Raw genomic sequence first — 15,157 nt, 5'->3', positions numbered from 1 at the left:
CCCTGATATTCTATGATTCTATGATGATTGGCTCCTGCAACTGTGTTTAACCTCCCTTGTGGAAACAGGGGCAACATTATGCCTGTGTGGCCAATCAGGGTTAAATGGTTTTTTGGGGACAGCATCAGGGGGTATCTTTATTTTCCCAGGGTGCTCCAAATCACAATCCTCTCTTAACCTTACAGCTGCTACCACCCCCTTATGGGCACTACGTTGGGCATGTAATTTACTAATCTTTGCCTCACACTCCTGATGGTCTGCTGCTGCCTATGCTTCCCTGTTCTGTTCTGCCAAGAAGGGAGTTGCAGCTCTTGCTTCTTCTAACAGCACTTTTGTGTGTGTTAACTCTTCCCTATACTGTTCTTCATTCCTGCTTGCCTTGTCTCTCTCCTCTTGTATATCCCTAAGTACAGTCACCATTCTGAGCTTTTCTGCTATCAATTCACACCTGTCTGTCACATTTATTCAAATGCTGTTGTAACTGCTTTTTCTCAAGCTCTAGTTCCTGCCCTCTCTTTACCATTTCAACCATGTCCAGATATGCATAAAATAATGCCCATGCAGCAGCTGCATCCTTTGCCCTACCACGTGGCTTAAAGATTGTGCAATATTGTTCAAAGCTCAGACTAGTTTCAGTCAGGGGATTCTCACCCTTAAAACACCCCCTTTCCCAAGGGCATTTCCCCTTCTTCATTACCCATCTCTCTAACCTGTTGGTTTTCTCCTGTCTCAAGTGAGCAGCAAAAAGGTCTTTTTCAGCCATTTCTATTTCCTTATTTCACTAATGATCCCCACCAAGAGCTCTTTATAAAACCTTTACTTTTTAAGGCACTACTCTTAACTCCTTATGTCACAGTTCTACAGGTATTCTAAGCACAATTCTTAACAGAAGGTTACCGAATAGTCTGAGAGACTGACCTTGCTCTAAAGGAGCTTGGTCTGAAAAAGAAAATGAAAGAAAGTTTACACAGGTCTGTGCCACAGTTTCCCTACTCTACAGCAACTGCTCAACAATTACCACGTGATTAAGGTCACGTGCTGCCCACATCTCCACAGATTTGTTACCAGATTTGACCGTTAATTTGGGGTAGTCTTATTTATTCAGGTTACTCTTTTTTGGGGGTGGGAGGGGAGAAATGTGTCTGTAATTCTATCAATGTACTGCTTGTGTCACTTGTGTTTTCATATGGAGCTCTACTTCTCCCTGCTGCAAGTCCCCTCCCAATGGAGCTATCCTGCAGGACCTAGGTTCCCTAGGGCTGGGTTTCTCCAGCCCCAGAACCGGATGAACACACCCACACATACATTAACAGAGCAAGTCTGAGCGGACCAGGTCAATCAGCACTTTAAAGCTGGCCCCTTATGTGTCTCTGGACTCACTGGGCTGGATGAAGCAGCACTTTCAAGTTGCCCCCCTTATATGCCCCTGGGCTCCATGGATTGAGTCAAGCAACACTTTCAAGCTGTCACCCTTATGCATCCCAAATTCAGCACATTCTGGCAGTAACCTACTTGATGAGCAAACCCCACAGTATTTTGGGCACTGCAGGAATCTTTAGCTTAGGTAAAAGAAGCGTTGCTGTAGAGTAGATCTGCCAACATGAAATAGCCATACATAGATCAGTTCTCCAAGGAACAGCAGGGCTATTGTTGCTCAACAGTGAATAGAATAAGGCTATATCTACACTACACAGCTTTTATCGATATGTGTCGCTGCAGCTGTGCCACTAAAAGTTGTGCAGTGTAGCCACTGTTTGTTGGCTCTCCTGCTGACAAAAAACTTCCACCCCCAATGAGCAGCATTTGCGTTGTCAGCAAGAGAGCGCTACACTGTTCACACTGGCGCTTGTCGTGGGTGGGGGTTAAGACCTCTGAAAGACACAAGTTTTGTTGTTCAATTGCCAGTGTAGACATAGCCTAAGCATGATGGAACTTCCTGTTTTCGCACTTGAATCTCTACCGTTTTAGGTAACGGGTTTTCAGCTTGCTTCGTCAGCTCCTAGAAAGCCTTTAGATGGAAACACATTCCTCTTCCATGAACACAAGCATTTCCCAGAACCAAGTTAATCATCTGTGGAACTTGGAGCTTCCTTCAGGCTGCGGCATTCTTTCTATTTTCAAACTTTAGTCTATCCCTGTCAAAGACACGTGTGCTTGCATGTTATCCTATAGATTGTCCTCCATACCAAAAGAGCAGTTGAGGCTTCCTGGTTCCTGCAGAAACTCTCAGTGCTTAATGAAAAGGCACCAGTTCTCAAACTATTTATTTAGGATGTTTTAACAAGTTTACAAATTCTTCTATGTAAATGTCTGAACAAGACAATCATCACTACTGTTAGTTTTCATTTAGAGATATTCTATGATAGTCATCAGATCTTTGTTTTATAGGGTGTTATAGGGTGATTATGACTTGAAAGGGTTGGTCAGATTTTATGTTTTCTATGTGTTAGTTTACCATTAGACTTTCTCTCAGCTTGAACAACAGCCTCAGGGCCGTCCTTAGCCATAGGCAGAACAGACAGCCACCTAGGGCACCACTGGGTCTGGGGGCACCACTCTGCCGGAACCCGGACAGACGGGAAGCAGTGGCGAATGTAAGAGCAGGGCTGCTGGGTCCTAGAGAGAGCCAAATGCAGCACAGTCTGAGGGAGGGGATTGGCTGCTGGGAAGTCTCTGGGAAGGGATGGGGGAAGGAACTCCTCTGTGAGTGTGACTCTTTCCCCAGACGAGAGGGCTGTAAGGGCTGGGTTGGGGGAGGTGCTGGGGGAGGGGGCCGGAGGCTGGCTGCCTACCTGCTGAGGAATGACAGTGAATGTAACTCACAGGCAGCTAGGATTGGAATGTCACACACGGTTGGGCTGGGGATAGCCAGATCGCATGTGTGAAAATTCAGGACAGGGGGTTGGGGTAAGGTGAGCAGATGTCCTACTTTTATAATTTTGGGGTCTTTTTCTTATATAGGCTCCTATTCCCCCCACCTCCTGTCCTGATTTTTCACACTTGCTGTCTGGTTACCCTAGGTGCCTATATAAGACAAAGCCCCAAATATCGGGACTGGCCCTATAAAATCAGGACATCTGGATCTGGTCACCCTAGCTGGGGAGCGTGTCTCTCCCCCGGGCTGGCAGCGATTCATCTCATCCGTGGGGAGCTGCACAGGGCTCCATGGGTGCCCCGTCCTTGAGATCAGATGCTGTGCTAACTTCACCATGGCCCGTTGGGCTGGCAGTGGTGCCCATTGGCATGTGATCGGACCTGAGTGTTTGCTGCTGCTGTTGCCACTCTGCACCTCAATAGGTGGATTTTGGGGTCCTGCAGTTTTCCACCTATCTCCTCCTCTGCTGCAGCTGTTGGACCAGCAGGCGGGGGGAGGGGGATGAACCAAGCATGAAAGCAGTATTGTGTTGCCATTTTGATTGTCATTGAGCAAATTTGTTTGCCAAAAATGCTTGCTAAAAATCCTGAATTCAATTTAAATTTTTTTTAAATCAATATCTTAGCCAAAAACAGAAAATTAAGTTGTTGACAATTATTTGTGACAAGTTTGGTATGGGGAAGGGAGTGGGCCAGTTTTCATCAGAGAAACAAAAAATGTTGACTGACTTTCCTATAGCCCTGTTACTGCTAAACAGAGCCCTCCAACAACTGTAATATGCTCATCTCCTTACTAGTGTACAGAGCAGGGGTCGGCAACCTATGGCACATGTGCCAAAGGTGGCATGCGAGCTGATTTTTGATGGCATACAGCGGTGGGCTGAGCGGCTCAGCCCGCCACTGCTGCTGCCCCATTGCCACCTGGGGTCCCAGCTGCCAGCCCCACTCAGCACCCGCTGCTTGCCTGGGGACCCCCAAGGAACCCCAGGCTGGCAGCGGGCTGAGCAAACCGATGGCTGAGACCCCAGCTGAGCCACTCAACTAACTGTCGGCCTGGAGTTCCATTCACTCAGCTGGCAGTGAGCTGAGCGGGACTAAATTCAACGAAATAGGAAAACAAGAGCAACTAATGACAAAGTGCAAGAACCTAGAGCAGTGGTCCCCAACCTTTTTCGTCTGGCAGGTGCCAGATGAAGGCCCATGGTGGCGGACGAGCATCTGCCAGTAGTATAAGGGCCCTACCATCAATCAAACCCTAACCCCGCCCCTAACCCCGCCCCTTGACCCCTATAGCCCCTGTCACCGGAAGTCCCACCCTATGGGGGTATTACTTCCGGGGTCAAGATGGCCACATGACCGGAAGCAAAGGGGGTCATGTGACCCCTCTAAGAACTCCTCCCACCCCCCTTTACCAATCAGGAGGGGTTTTGTCCCGGAAGGACCACCCCGAGAAGAGATTTTGCCCAATGAGGGTGGCTTCCGGGGCGGGTGACCGGAAGCGAGGGGGGTCATGTGACCCCTCTAAGAACTCCTCCCAAGGCCCACCGCCAATCCGAGTGCAGCACCATTACCCTATAAGTTCCAGCGCCGGACAGAGGAGGCCATTTCTTATCAAGGACACGGGGTATTTAGAAAAGTGCGGAAAGGCTGCTGAGAGGAAACATGGACTCCTTCAACACCCCCGTCAGAAATTCGGACTTTGTTTTAGACCCAAGCACCATACTTATGTGGCGCAGGCGCTACGTCAGTGACAGTTCTGAGGAGGGAGTGACCGAGGGGAGCCCGAATGCCCATCCGTTGATGGATACGTCAGAACCCAAACCCGACACCCTCGTGAGGCCCCCCGATGAGCCTGATGGCCTCTCTTTGTCCACCCCCTCAGATTGCCGCTCGGAGGAGTTACCGGTGGACAAGGCAAACGGAAAACACGGCGCTCAGGTAAATGAATGATTAAGAAACGGCGGGGGTGGAGGAGGTAATGAGGCTAGGAATGGGGTTTGTGTAAATTTAAAAATCAACCAAGCGGTTGGTGTACTTATACTGTTTTTTTTTTTTAATTTTTTAACAGCTCGACGAGGCCTTTCTAGACGCCTTAAAGAACTTGCGTATCAGTAACCCGGTGGGAGTAAATAGATCGAACATTAGCTGTTTTTGCTCATGTCCTTTTCACCGCCAAAAAAAGGACAAAATGGAAGAATGAACCAGCTCAGACTTACCAGGGGGTGATGGCGTCCATTTTACAGGCGTCTGTAAAAACAAAATGGAAGAATGAACCAGCTTAGACTTACCGTGGGGGTGATGGCGGCCATTTTACAACTGTCTGTAAAAACAAAAACAAACAAACAAACAAAAAGATTATGTTAAACCAGGCAATTAATAAATTGTATTTAAAATGTGTCAATATGAGTGTGTCCATTTTTATACTTGTGGTAGTAAAAGACGGTACCGGTAGCAGGCATGTCTACGCCGACAGCTCTTTTAAAGAAAATATATTACAATCCCAGGGAAGTTGGGAGCTTTGGCGGAGTGAACCCTTTTTTTCAAGAGGCTAGAAAGCATAGTAAAACTTTAAATAGAAGACAAGTAACAGCTTGGCTTTTAGACCAGGATGCTTACACTTTACACAAACCGGCTCGAATACATTTTAAAAGAAACAAGACCATTGTTTCAGATGTGGATGCACAGTGGCAGGCAGATTTGGTGGATATGCACCGATTCTCCAAACACAACAGCGGTTTTAAGTACATCTTAACAGTGATAGACATTTTATCCAAATATGCCTGGGCCTTAGGCCTAAAAGACAAGACGGGTGGTGAAGTATCCAAGGCCTTTAAAGCTATTTTTAGCGAAGGGCGCGTGCCTCAAAAATTACAAACCGATCGGGGGAAAGAATTTTTAAACAAACCTTTAAGTGGATTGTTAAAGCGGCATGGGGTTCACCATTTTGTTACTAATAATGAAGTTAAAGCAGGGGTTGTGGAGCGATTTAACAGGACTTTAAAAACTAGGATGTGGAGATATTTTACAGCCCATAACACCTTTCGCTACATTGACGTCTTACCTGACTTTATAAAGAGTTACAACCAGAGCTTTCACAGAACTATACGTACCAGACCCCTTGATGTTAACCCTTCAAATTCTTTGAAGGTATGGAAAACGGTTTACGGAGATGTTTTTAAAATAAATCGGGTTGTTGCCCCTTTTAGAAAAGGTGACCACGTGAGACTGTCTAAAACCAAAGGCGCTTTTGAAAAAGGTTATGAACAGATGTTTACCGATGAGATATTCATAGTGGATGAAGCCTTAACCAGGAGCCAAAGACCTGTCTACCGATTAAAAGATTATGAGGGTGAGGCAGTTACTGGATCTTTTTACCCTGAAGAATTACAAAAAGTAAACCCCAAACGAGACAGGATTTACAGGATTGAAAAAATTCTAGCGGAGAAAGGAAAAGGGAGAAAAAAACAGCTACTGGTGAAATGGTTGGGTTGGCCTGAAAAAACAGAGTTGGATGGAAGGAATCTAGGGTTTGTGAGGCGTGCAAAGCTGACGGCCGAGAGCAAAACGGTAGAGCTGCTGGACAACTTGAAAAAACAGGTCACTGTGTAGATGGCCCAGCAGCTCTACCGTTTTGCTCTCGGCCGTCAGCTTTGCACGCCTCACAAACCCTAGATTCCTTCCATCCAACTCTGTTTTTTCATGTTGTCCAGCAGTGTCTTTGTAAAACAGACCGGCAGAAAATTGCGTGGCGAGGGTGTCATCGCTGTAATTGAGCACTGATTCTATAAAGGCCCTGTAAGGATAACAGTTGTTGCTTTGGCTTACAAGGCGGTCTCCCAGCGTAACATCCAACTGGCTGAAAATAGAGGCCACAGGGTAATTCACCAGACCCACTTCGGCGTCCGCGGCAAGTTCAGTTCCGTCTCCTTTTACAATCTTGCAACACAGGTAAAGCAGCGTATTGTTTAAATCCATATAATCTATGCCATTCCCGGCTATAAAAAAGTCAATGGGGGCAGACTCCGTAACGGCCGATAGAGGTGGCACCTCAATGTAAATGCTTTTTTCAATGCTGGTCTGCGTAGGGGCTATTTGAAACAAGTCTAGTTCGGATTTGGCGCACTCTTCAGACCCGCAGTGAACAAAAACCATATCGATTAAAATATGTCTCTTATAGCAGACACCCCGCGTCTCCTCTTTTGCCCAGGCTTCCTCTTGGACTTTCGTTTATGGCTGGCCCTGCGTGTCAAAGCCCTTCTTTTAAAGGGTTTCGGGGGCCCTGTGCGTCGCGGGTATGACGTATTTCTCTTTCTCTTCCTCCTTTTAATGTACATCAGCCCCGATCCTTCCTGTGAAGCTGTATTCCCCACCTTCTCCAGAACAGCCCGGGAGACATGACCTACCACGTCTTTAGCTATGTTTTGAGCGGCAGTTTTAACGTGGGGTTTAATAATCTCTAGCCCTCTCCTCAAAAGCGGTACAGCTTTTCGAAAAAGGCTACGAAATATTCCACCCACACCAGCCCCGTACATTACGGGGGCCCCATGATATCCAGGAAGGGCATATCCAGCCTGGGCTTTGTAATAGTTCCTGTAGATGGTAGGGTCGCCATAATTTTTTACGATCGCCATAATAGTGTTTTGCTTTTTTTTTTTTAGAAACCTCGCTCTCTCCGCGGTCGCAAATGCAGCTTGACGATCACCTTGCCAAAGCGAAATGAAACGCTTCTGTTCTGATCTGTCTTTATTTCAATGGTAATGGTGTCAATGTGGTGTTTACTGACAGGGACGTAATGAGGTTTATCGTAGGTGATGGTAACAAACTCATTGTTCCTTCCTCGGACCGGGACGCAGCGTAACAGGGGTACAGAAAAGTCCCCCACAAACTGGTGCTCTACAATATCCGTGTACAGATACAAGGAGTTAAAACCGCCTGTGATGTCTGCCGAGAAGGGAAATTTTTGGACGTTGCGTTTGGGGCCCAAACCCAAAACGTTAGCTAGCTCCCCGCCACTAGAAAACCCGTAAATAAAATTGGTAGATTTAAGTCTCACTTTTCTGCTCACAGGGTCGTAGTTCATGACCACCTCAGGTGGTCCGGGGTGACGAGCCACGGCGCTGTTCATATGCTCCAGTAATTCAGGTATGGTCGAGTAATAACCTCGTCGTAGGACAAACTTCCACGTCGTATCTCCAAAGGTGATTTCAAAAGGGGTGTCTTCATTAACAGTATTCCAACTGTGCGGGTACTGTATTTCCACTAACCCCACCTCCCAAGCACCAGGGAGATCCAAGGGCTTAATTAGCCGTATTGTAAAGTTTGAAATGGTGTTTTGGGGAAAAACTGCAGAGCTGGCATTGCTGGGCAAAGTGATGTAAAACCCGCCATCACTCATTATTAATTTTCTCTGTCTTTTGCAGGAGGAATTTTTTCTGTTTCGTGTCTAAATGTCACAGAGCTGAGAAGCTTCCACCCAGCTGTTAAACTTATCAGGCCAACCCAACCATTTCACCAGTAGCTGTTTTTTTCTCCCTTTTCCTTTCTCCGCTAGAATTTTTTCAATCCTGTAAATCCTGTCTCGTTTGGGGTTTACTTTTTGTAATTCTTCAGGGTAAAAAGATCCAGTAACTGCCTCACCCTCATAATCTTTTAATCGGTAGACAGGTCTTTGGCTCCTGGTTAAGGCTTCATCCACTATGAATATCTCATCGGTAAACATCTGTTCATAACCTTTTTCAAAAGCGCCTTTGGTTTTAGACAGTCTCACGTGGTCACCTTTTCTAAAAGGGGCAACAACCCGATTTATTTTAAAAACATCTCCGTAAACCGTTTTCCATACCTTCAAAGAATTTGAAGGGTTAACATCAAGGGGTCTGGTACGTATAGTTCTGTGAAAGCTCTGGTTGTAACTCTTTATAAAGTCAGGTAAGACGTCAATGTAGCGAAAGGTGTTATGGGCTGTAAAATATCTCCACATCCTAGTTTTTAAAGTCCTGTTAAATCGCTCCACAACCCCTGCTTTAACTTCATTATTAGTAACAAAATGGTGAACCCCATGCCGCTTTAACAATCCACTTAAAGGTTTGTTTAAAAATTCTTTCCCCCGATCGGTTTGTAATTTTTGAGGCACGCGCCCTTCGCTAAAAATAGCTTTAAAGGCCTTGGATACTTCACCACCCGTCTTGTCTTTTAGGCCTAAGGCCCAGGCATATTTGGATAAAATGTCTATCACTGTTAAGATGTACTTAAAACCGCTGTTGTGTTTGGAGAATCGGTGCATATCCACCAAATCTGCCTGCCACTGTGCATCCACATCTGAAACAATGGTCTTGTTTCTTTTAAAATGTATTCGAGCCGGTTTGTGTAAAGTGTAAGCATCCTGGTCTAAAAGCCAAGCTGTTACTTGTCTTCTATTTAAAGTTTTACTATGCTTTCTAGCCTCTTGAAAAAAAGGGTTCACTCCGCCAAAGCTCCCAACTTCCCTGGGATTGTAATATATTTTCTTTAAAAGAGCTGTCGGCGTAGACATGCCTGCTACCGGTACCGTCTTTTACTACCACAAGTATAAAAATGGACACACTCATATTGACACATTTTAAATACAATTTATTAATTGCCTGGTTTAACATAATCTTTTTGTTTGTTTGTTTGTTTTGTTTTTACAGACAGTTGTAAAATGGCCGCCATCACCCCCACGGTAAGTCTAAGCTGGTTCATTCTTCCATTTTGTTTTTACAGACGCCTGTAAAATGGACGCCATCACCCCCTGGTAAGTCTGAGCTGGTTCATTCTTCCATTTTGTCCTTTTTTTGGCGGTGAAAAGGACATGAGCAAAAACAGCTAATGTTCGATCTATTTACTCCCACCGGGTTACTGATACGCAAGTTCTTTAAGGCGTCTAGAAAGGCCTCGTCGAGCTGTTAAAAAATTAAAAAAAAAAAAACAGTATAAGTACACCAACCGCTTGGTTGATTTTTAAATTTACACAAACCCCATTCCTAGCCTCATTACCTCCTCCACCCCCGCCGTTTCTTAATCATTCATTTACCTGAGCGCCGTGTTTTCCGTTTGCCTTGTCCACCGGTAACTCCTCCGAGCGGCAATCTGAGGGGGTGGACAAAGAGAGGCCATCAGGCTCATCGGGGGGCCTCACGAGGGTGTCGGGTTTGGGTTCTGACGTATCCATCAACGGATGGGCATTCGGGCTCATAAGAACATAAGAACATAAGAAAGGCCGTACCGGGTCAGACCAAAGGTCCATCTAGCCCAGTATCTGTCTACCGACAGTGGCCAATGCCAGGTGCCCCTGAGGGAGTGAACCTAACAGGCAATGATCAAGTGATTTCTCTCCTGCCATCCATCTCCATCCTCTGACGAACAGAGGCTAGGGACACCATTCTTACCCATCCTGGCTAATAGCCATTTATGGACTTAGCCACCATGAATTTATCCAGTCCCCTTTTAAACATTGTTATAGTCCTAGCCTTCACAACCTCCTCAGGTAAGGAGTTCCACAAGTTGACTGTGCGCTGCGTGAAGAAGAACTTCCTTTTATTTGTTTTAAACCTGCTGCCTATTAATTTCATTTGGTGACCCCTAGTTCTTGTATTATGTGAATAAGTAAATAACTTTTCCTTATCCACTTTCTCAACATCACTCATGATTTTATATACCTCTATCATGTCCCCCCTTAGTCTTCTCTTTTCCAAACTGAAGAGTCCTAGCCTCTTTAATCTTTCCTCATATGGGACCTTCTCTAAACCCCTAATCATTTTAGTTGCTCTTTTCTGAACCTTTTCTAGTGCTAGAATATCTTTTTTGAGGTGAGGAGACCACATCTGTACACAGTATTCGAGATGTGGGCGTACCATGGATTTATATAAGGGCAATAATATATTCTCAGTCTTATTCTCTATCCCCTTTTTAATGATTCCTAACATCCTGTTTGCTTTTTTGACCGCCTCTGCACACTGCGTGGACATCTTCAGAGAACTATCCACGATAACTCCAAGATCTTTTTCCTGACTCGTTGTAGCTAAATTAGCCCCCATCATGTTGTATGTATAGTTGGGCTCCCCTCGGTCACTCCCTCCTCAGAACTGTCACTGACGTAGCGCCTGCGCCACATAAGTATGGTGCTTGGGTCTAAAACAAAGTCTGAATTTCTGACGGGGGTGTTGAAGGAGTCCATGTTTCCTCTCAGCAGCCTTTCCGCGCTTTTCTAAATACCCCGTGTCCTTGATAAGAAATGGCCTCCTCTGTCCGGCGCTGGAACTTATAGGGTAATGGTGCTGCACTCGGATTGGCGGTGGGCCTTGGGAGGAGTTCTTAGAGGGGTCACATGACCCCCCTCGCTTCCGGTCACCCGCCCCGGAAGCCACCCTCATTGGGCAAAATCTCTTCTCGGGGTGGTCCTTCCGGGACAAAACCCCTCCTGATTGGTAGAGGGTGGTGGGAGGAGTTCTTAGAGGGGTCACATGACCCCCTTTGCTTCCGGTCATGTGGCCATCTTGTCCCCGGAAGTAATACCCCATAGGGTGGGACTTCCGGTGACAGGTGGGAGGGGCTATAGGGGTCAAGGGGCGGGGTTAGGGTTTGATTGATGGTAGGGCCCTTATACTACTTCTGTCAAAATGCCGCCAAAATTCAGTGGCAAGCAGTGTCAATTCAGTCGGCGGCAAGCAGTGTCATCCAGAGGCAGCGGCACTGAAATGCCGCTGAATTTTGGCAGCATTTTGGCAGATGCTCGTCCTCCAGCCAGTACGCAGGTGCATTGAGAGGCCCCTGTGGGTGCCATGGCGCCCGTGGGCACCGTGTTGGAGACCCCTGACCTAGAGAGCCTCCTGTAGCATGGTGATCGTTTTGATTAAAATGGACTTGAACTGTACTAAGAATTAAATTGTTGCCACATGAAAAATCGATGATGGACATTGTACAGTTTATTCATACCAGAAAACTTGTTGGCATATATCCTAATGTGTACATTGCCACTCGTATTCTACTGACTATTCCTAATAGTAGCACCAGGAGAACGGAGTTTCTCAAAACTAATGCTCATTAAAAACTATTTCTGCTCTACAATGAGTCAGGAACACTTGACTGGTCTTGCTATTCTTGCAATCGAACAAGACATCACTTTATCTTTGTCATACAATGACATTCTTACTGATTTTGCAGCCAAAAAAGCCAGAAAGATTGCTTTTAATTAAAAACTAATCCTTGTTTCAATACCTCTTCATATAAATTTCCAATAAAATGTTGACAAATTTAAAAAAATATATTATTTGCATCATTCTGTCAAATCAGAATTTTTTCTATAGTGCTACTTTTTAGTGCTAGTTCATCAGCATTACAGTGTGCTTAATTAAGTTAAACTGGTTTTAATAACATGCATGTGGCAAGTTTTCCAATAGTGTAAGCTTATGTTTGTGTTGCTAAGAGCAAGACAGGCACAGGGGCACCAGTTTAATAATCCCGCCTAGGGCACCATAAATCCTAAGGACGGCCCTGAACAGCCTAGTCAGTAATTGTGTGCTTTCTTCCTTTCCCATTGATTATATCTTGTTTAGCTTTTAAGCTCTTCAAGGCAGGGCCCCTTGACTTTGTCTACTGAGCATCACGTACACCTCAGGTGCTCTGTGAATAGTAACCTTTTTCACTTCAGTGTCCATGGCACCCATTTTCTTACTCTGTTTCAGCTTCTGTCATCACTGGTTATGTTCTACTGTTGTACAAAAAGGGCCCTACACAGCAGGAGAGGGTTCTGTGTTTGCGTGGCCTGATGAAGGGAAGATGCTAGCTTCCCAGGGGGGATGCTGTTCAAAGCAAGGCTGGCCTGCTGTGCAGGACTGAACGTCTTGTATATGTATGATGACACAGATTCTGCCAACTGGAGTGAGGAGAGAGCGCCAATCCTGACTTTGAGTCTTGTCTCTTCACAATTCCCATGGCCGTTCAGGAGTTGTAGGAGCTCCTGTGGGCTGAACAATCAAGGGCTGGAGGAATGGTGAGTGACTCCCTGCATGGTCTGCAGTGGGGGGCTGGTGTGGTGATGGGAGACCATACATTCTGGGGCATGCGCTCTAGCATTTTAAATGCAAAGTAGATATTTAGTGGGTGGCATTTATTTTGGTGGTGACTAGGGGAGAGGGATCACAGTGGGATTCCTGCTCCCTGAAGCTGGTGGTAGGAAGCTTTTGACCCATCCCTGAAGTGATAGCATGGGATTGCCTGCTGCACACCCTCACTTTTTGAGGTGGAGAGAGGCATCAACGCTTCTGGGTAGCTGAGGGGATGTTGACTGTGTGGCCCCTTTGTTTGAAAATCAGGATGCATCACTGCCTCAACAACATCAGTCCCTGGAGCTGGGCTCTTTTCTCTGTGAGCAGGGGAGGGGAAGAGATGGAGATATAACTGGCAGCTGCATAAGCTTCCGTAACCATTACTGCCGAAGCATCCACCCCACCCTCCTTGGCCCAGGGAAGAGTCTCTGTCTGCTTAACCAGGGAGGCCCACAGTTTTGCTGCAGACAGCTGTTGAGGCTTGAACTTTAAACTTGCCTGATGGCAAAAGTCTTCTGAAGCAGAAATGACAGATTTGCATTTGGATTAAGCCCTTTAACTTGTTGACTGGCCTTATTCCTGAGTAGAAGAAACTGAAAGACCATGAGGTTTCCCGTACACTGACCCTTCATTCAGAATGACCTGTTTGGAATAGTGGACATGGGCTGCTTCCAGAAAAGGCAACATTCCTGCTCTTGTGTGCACACGGACTGCTTGGAGTTAGGATGCCTGTGACTGTTGCCTGCCAGTAGTGTATTTGTGTATATCATATATTACAAACAATCACATCTGTAAAACAGCGTTGAAGCATTAAGCACAACATTGTGAGGTCTCTACAGACAGATCAGAGTAGTAGGAGCAGGATGTGTTCCCATTTCACAGACTCTGGCTGTGACTTCTCCAAAGCCCACCCAGTGAGTCAGCAGGAGGAAGGATTAGAATTTGAGAGTTCCTTGCTCCGCCCACTTCATGCTCTCAGCTCAACTTTAACTTCATGTTTTAGGGCTCCTGGCCATGCCAGTGTCCCTCTTTAAATGTCTGAGAAGTCCTTTACAAGCAGCTCTTCTGCTTGTGCTTTCTGGTACAATGTTGTCAATGAAATACATTCCATCCATAAGCCATTACGATCAGGATTAAAATGGATCAACTATCAGCAGCACACTGGCATTAGAACCTTCATTAGGATATCACTCCAGAGGTCTCTGCTTCCCATTTCTTACTTGGAACAGTTTTGAGGGCAGCCGTATGCAATTTGTATTCCCTACAAATTACAAAGGAAAGATACGCACAGCACTGTGTACAATAATTAGGAAGAGGCCTTCCTCTATGGAGGCCTCAATGCTGATTGGGGCTTTCAGGGCACTACGATGATACAAATGATTCATGTTGGAAGGAATTGGTAGCAGTGAGTTACGGTATGTCTACGCTATGAAATTAGTTCGATTTTATAGAAGTCAACTGTGTATGTCCACACTAGCTATCCCACAGTTCCCGCAGTCTCCACCGCCCATTGGAATTCTGGGTTAAGCTCCCAGTGCCTGATGGGGCAGAAACATTGTTCTTCTTCGACTGATTGCTCCTATGCATTCCAGTCAGGTGTGCGCGCCGTGCGTGCACGGCTCTTCGGAACTTTTTTACCCTAGCAACTCCGGCGGGCCGGCTGGCGCCCCTAGAGTGGCGCCGCTATGGCGCCTGTTATATACCCCGTCCGCTCCTCAGTTCCTTCTTACCGCCCGTGACGGCCAGTTGGAACTGTGGAGTGCTCTCTGTCCTCCACCACCCTAGCTCTCGCTACTGTTCTCTGTATATAGTTCGTTTAGTACTTAGTGTAGATAGTCAAGTTAGTTAGGTTTTAGGATAAGGTTAAGGGGGGTATCCCCTCCCTTTCCTCCCCCAGTGCGGGCTCATGCCCAAGGCACCGGGCTTTAAGCCCTGCGCATCGTGCCAGAGGCCTATGCCAATCGGGGACCCGCAAGACGCCTGCCTCCGTTGCCTTGGCGAAGGTCACCAAACAGATAAGTGTTCTTTCTGTTCCGCCTTTAAGCCGCGAACTCGTTAAGGAGCGGGACATGCGATTAAAACAACTCCTAATGGAGGCGTCGCTCCAGCCCCCGGCACCGTCCGCGCCGGCACCGAGAACTTCATCGGTGCAGAGCGCACCAGCGGCCCCGAGCCGCTCCGGCACCGCGGCTCCGCAGCCTCAGCCAGCGGCTCCGAAGACT

At 46.5% G+C, this 15,157-nt stretch overlaps 1 protein-coding gene across 4 annotated transcripts in view; it reads left to right on the top strand.

The window, feature by feature from the left end:
- IP6K1 (inositol hexakisphosphate kinase 1) overlaps positions 1-15,157 on the top strand; it is a 118,992-nt gene that overhangs the window by 42,571 nt on the left and 61,264 nt on the right. The window contains exon 2 of one of the 4 annotated variants that reach the window (XM_039482320.1): positions 12,754-12,880. The exons of the other annotated variants lie outside the window; for them this stretch is intronic. The gene's annotated coding sequence lies outside the window, so the exon portion shown is untranslated. The remainder of the gene's footprint in view (positions 1-12,753; positions 12,881-15,157) is intronic. 4 annotated transcript variants of the gene reach the window in all.

This window comes from Mauremys reevesii, linkage group 7 (genome assembly GCF_016161935.1).
Source record: "Mauremys reevesii isolate NIE-2019 linkage group 7, ASM1616193v1, whole genome shotgun sequence".
Taxonomy (NCBI): domain Eukaryota; kingdom Metazoa; phylum Chordata; order Testudines; family Geoemydidae; genus Mauremys; species Mauremys reevesii.
This window is presented reverse-complemented; position numbering and strand designations above follow the sequence as displayed.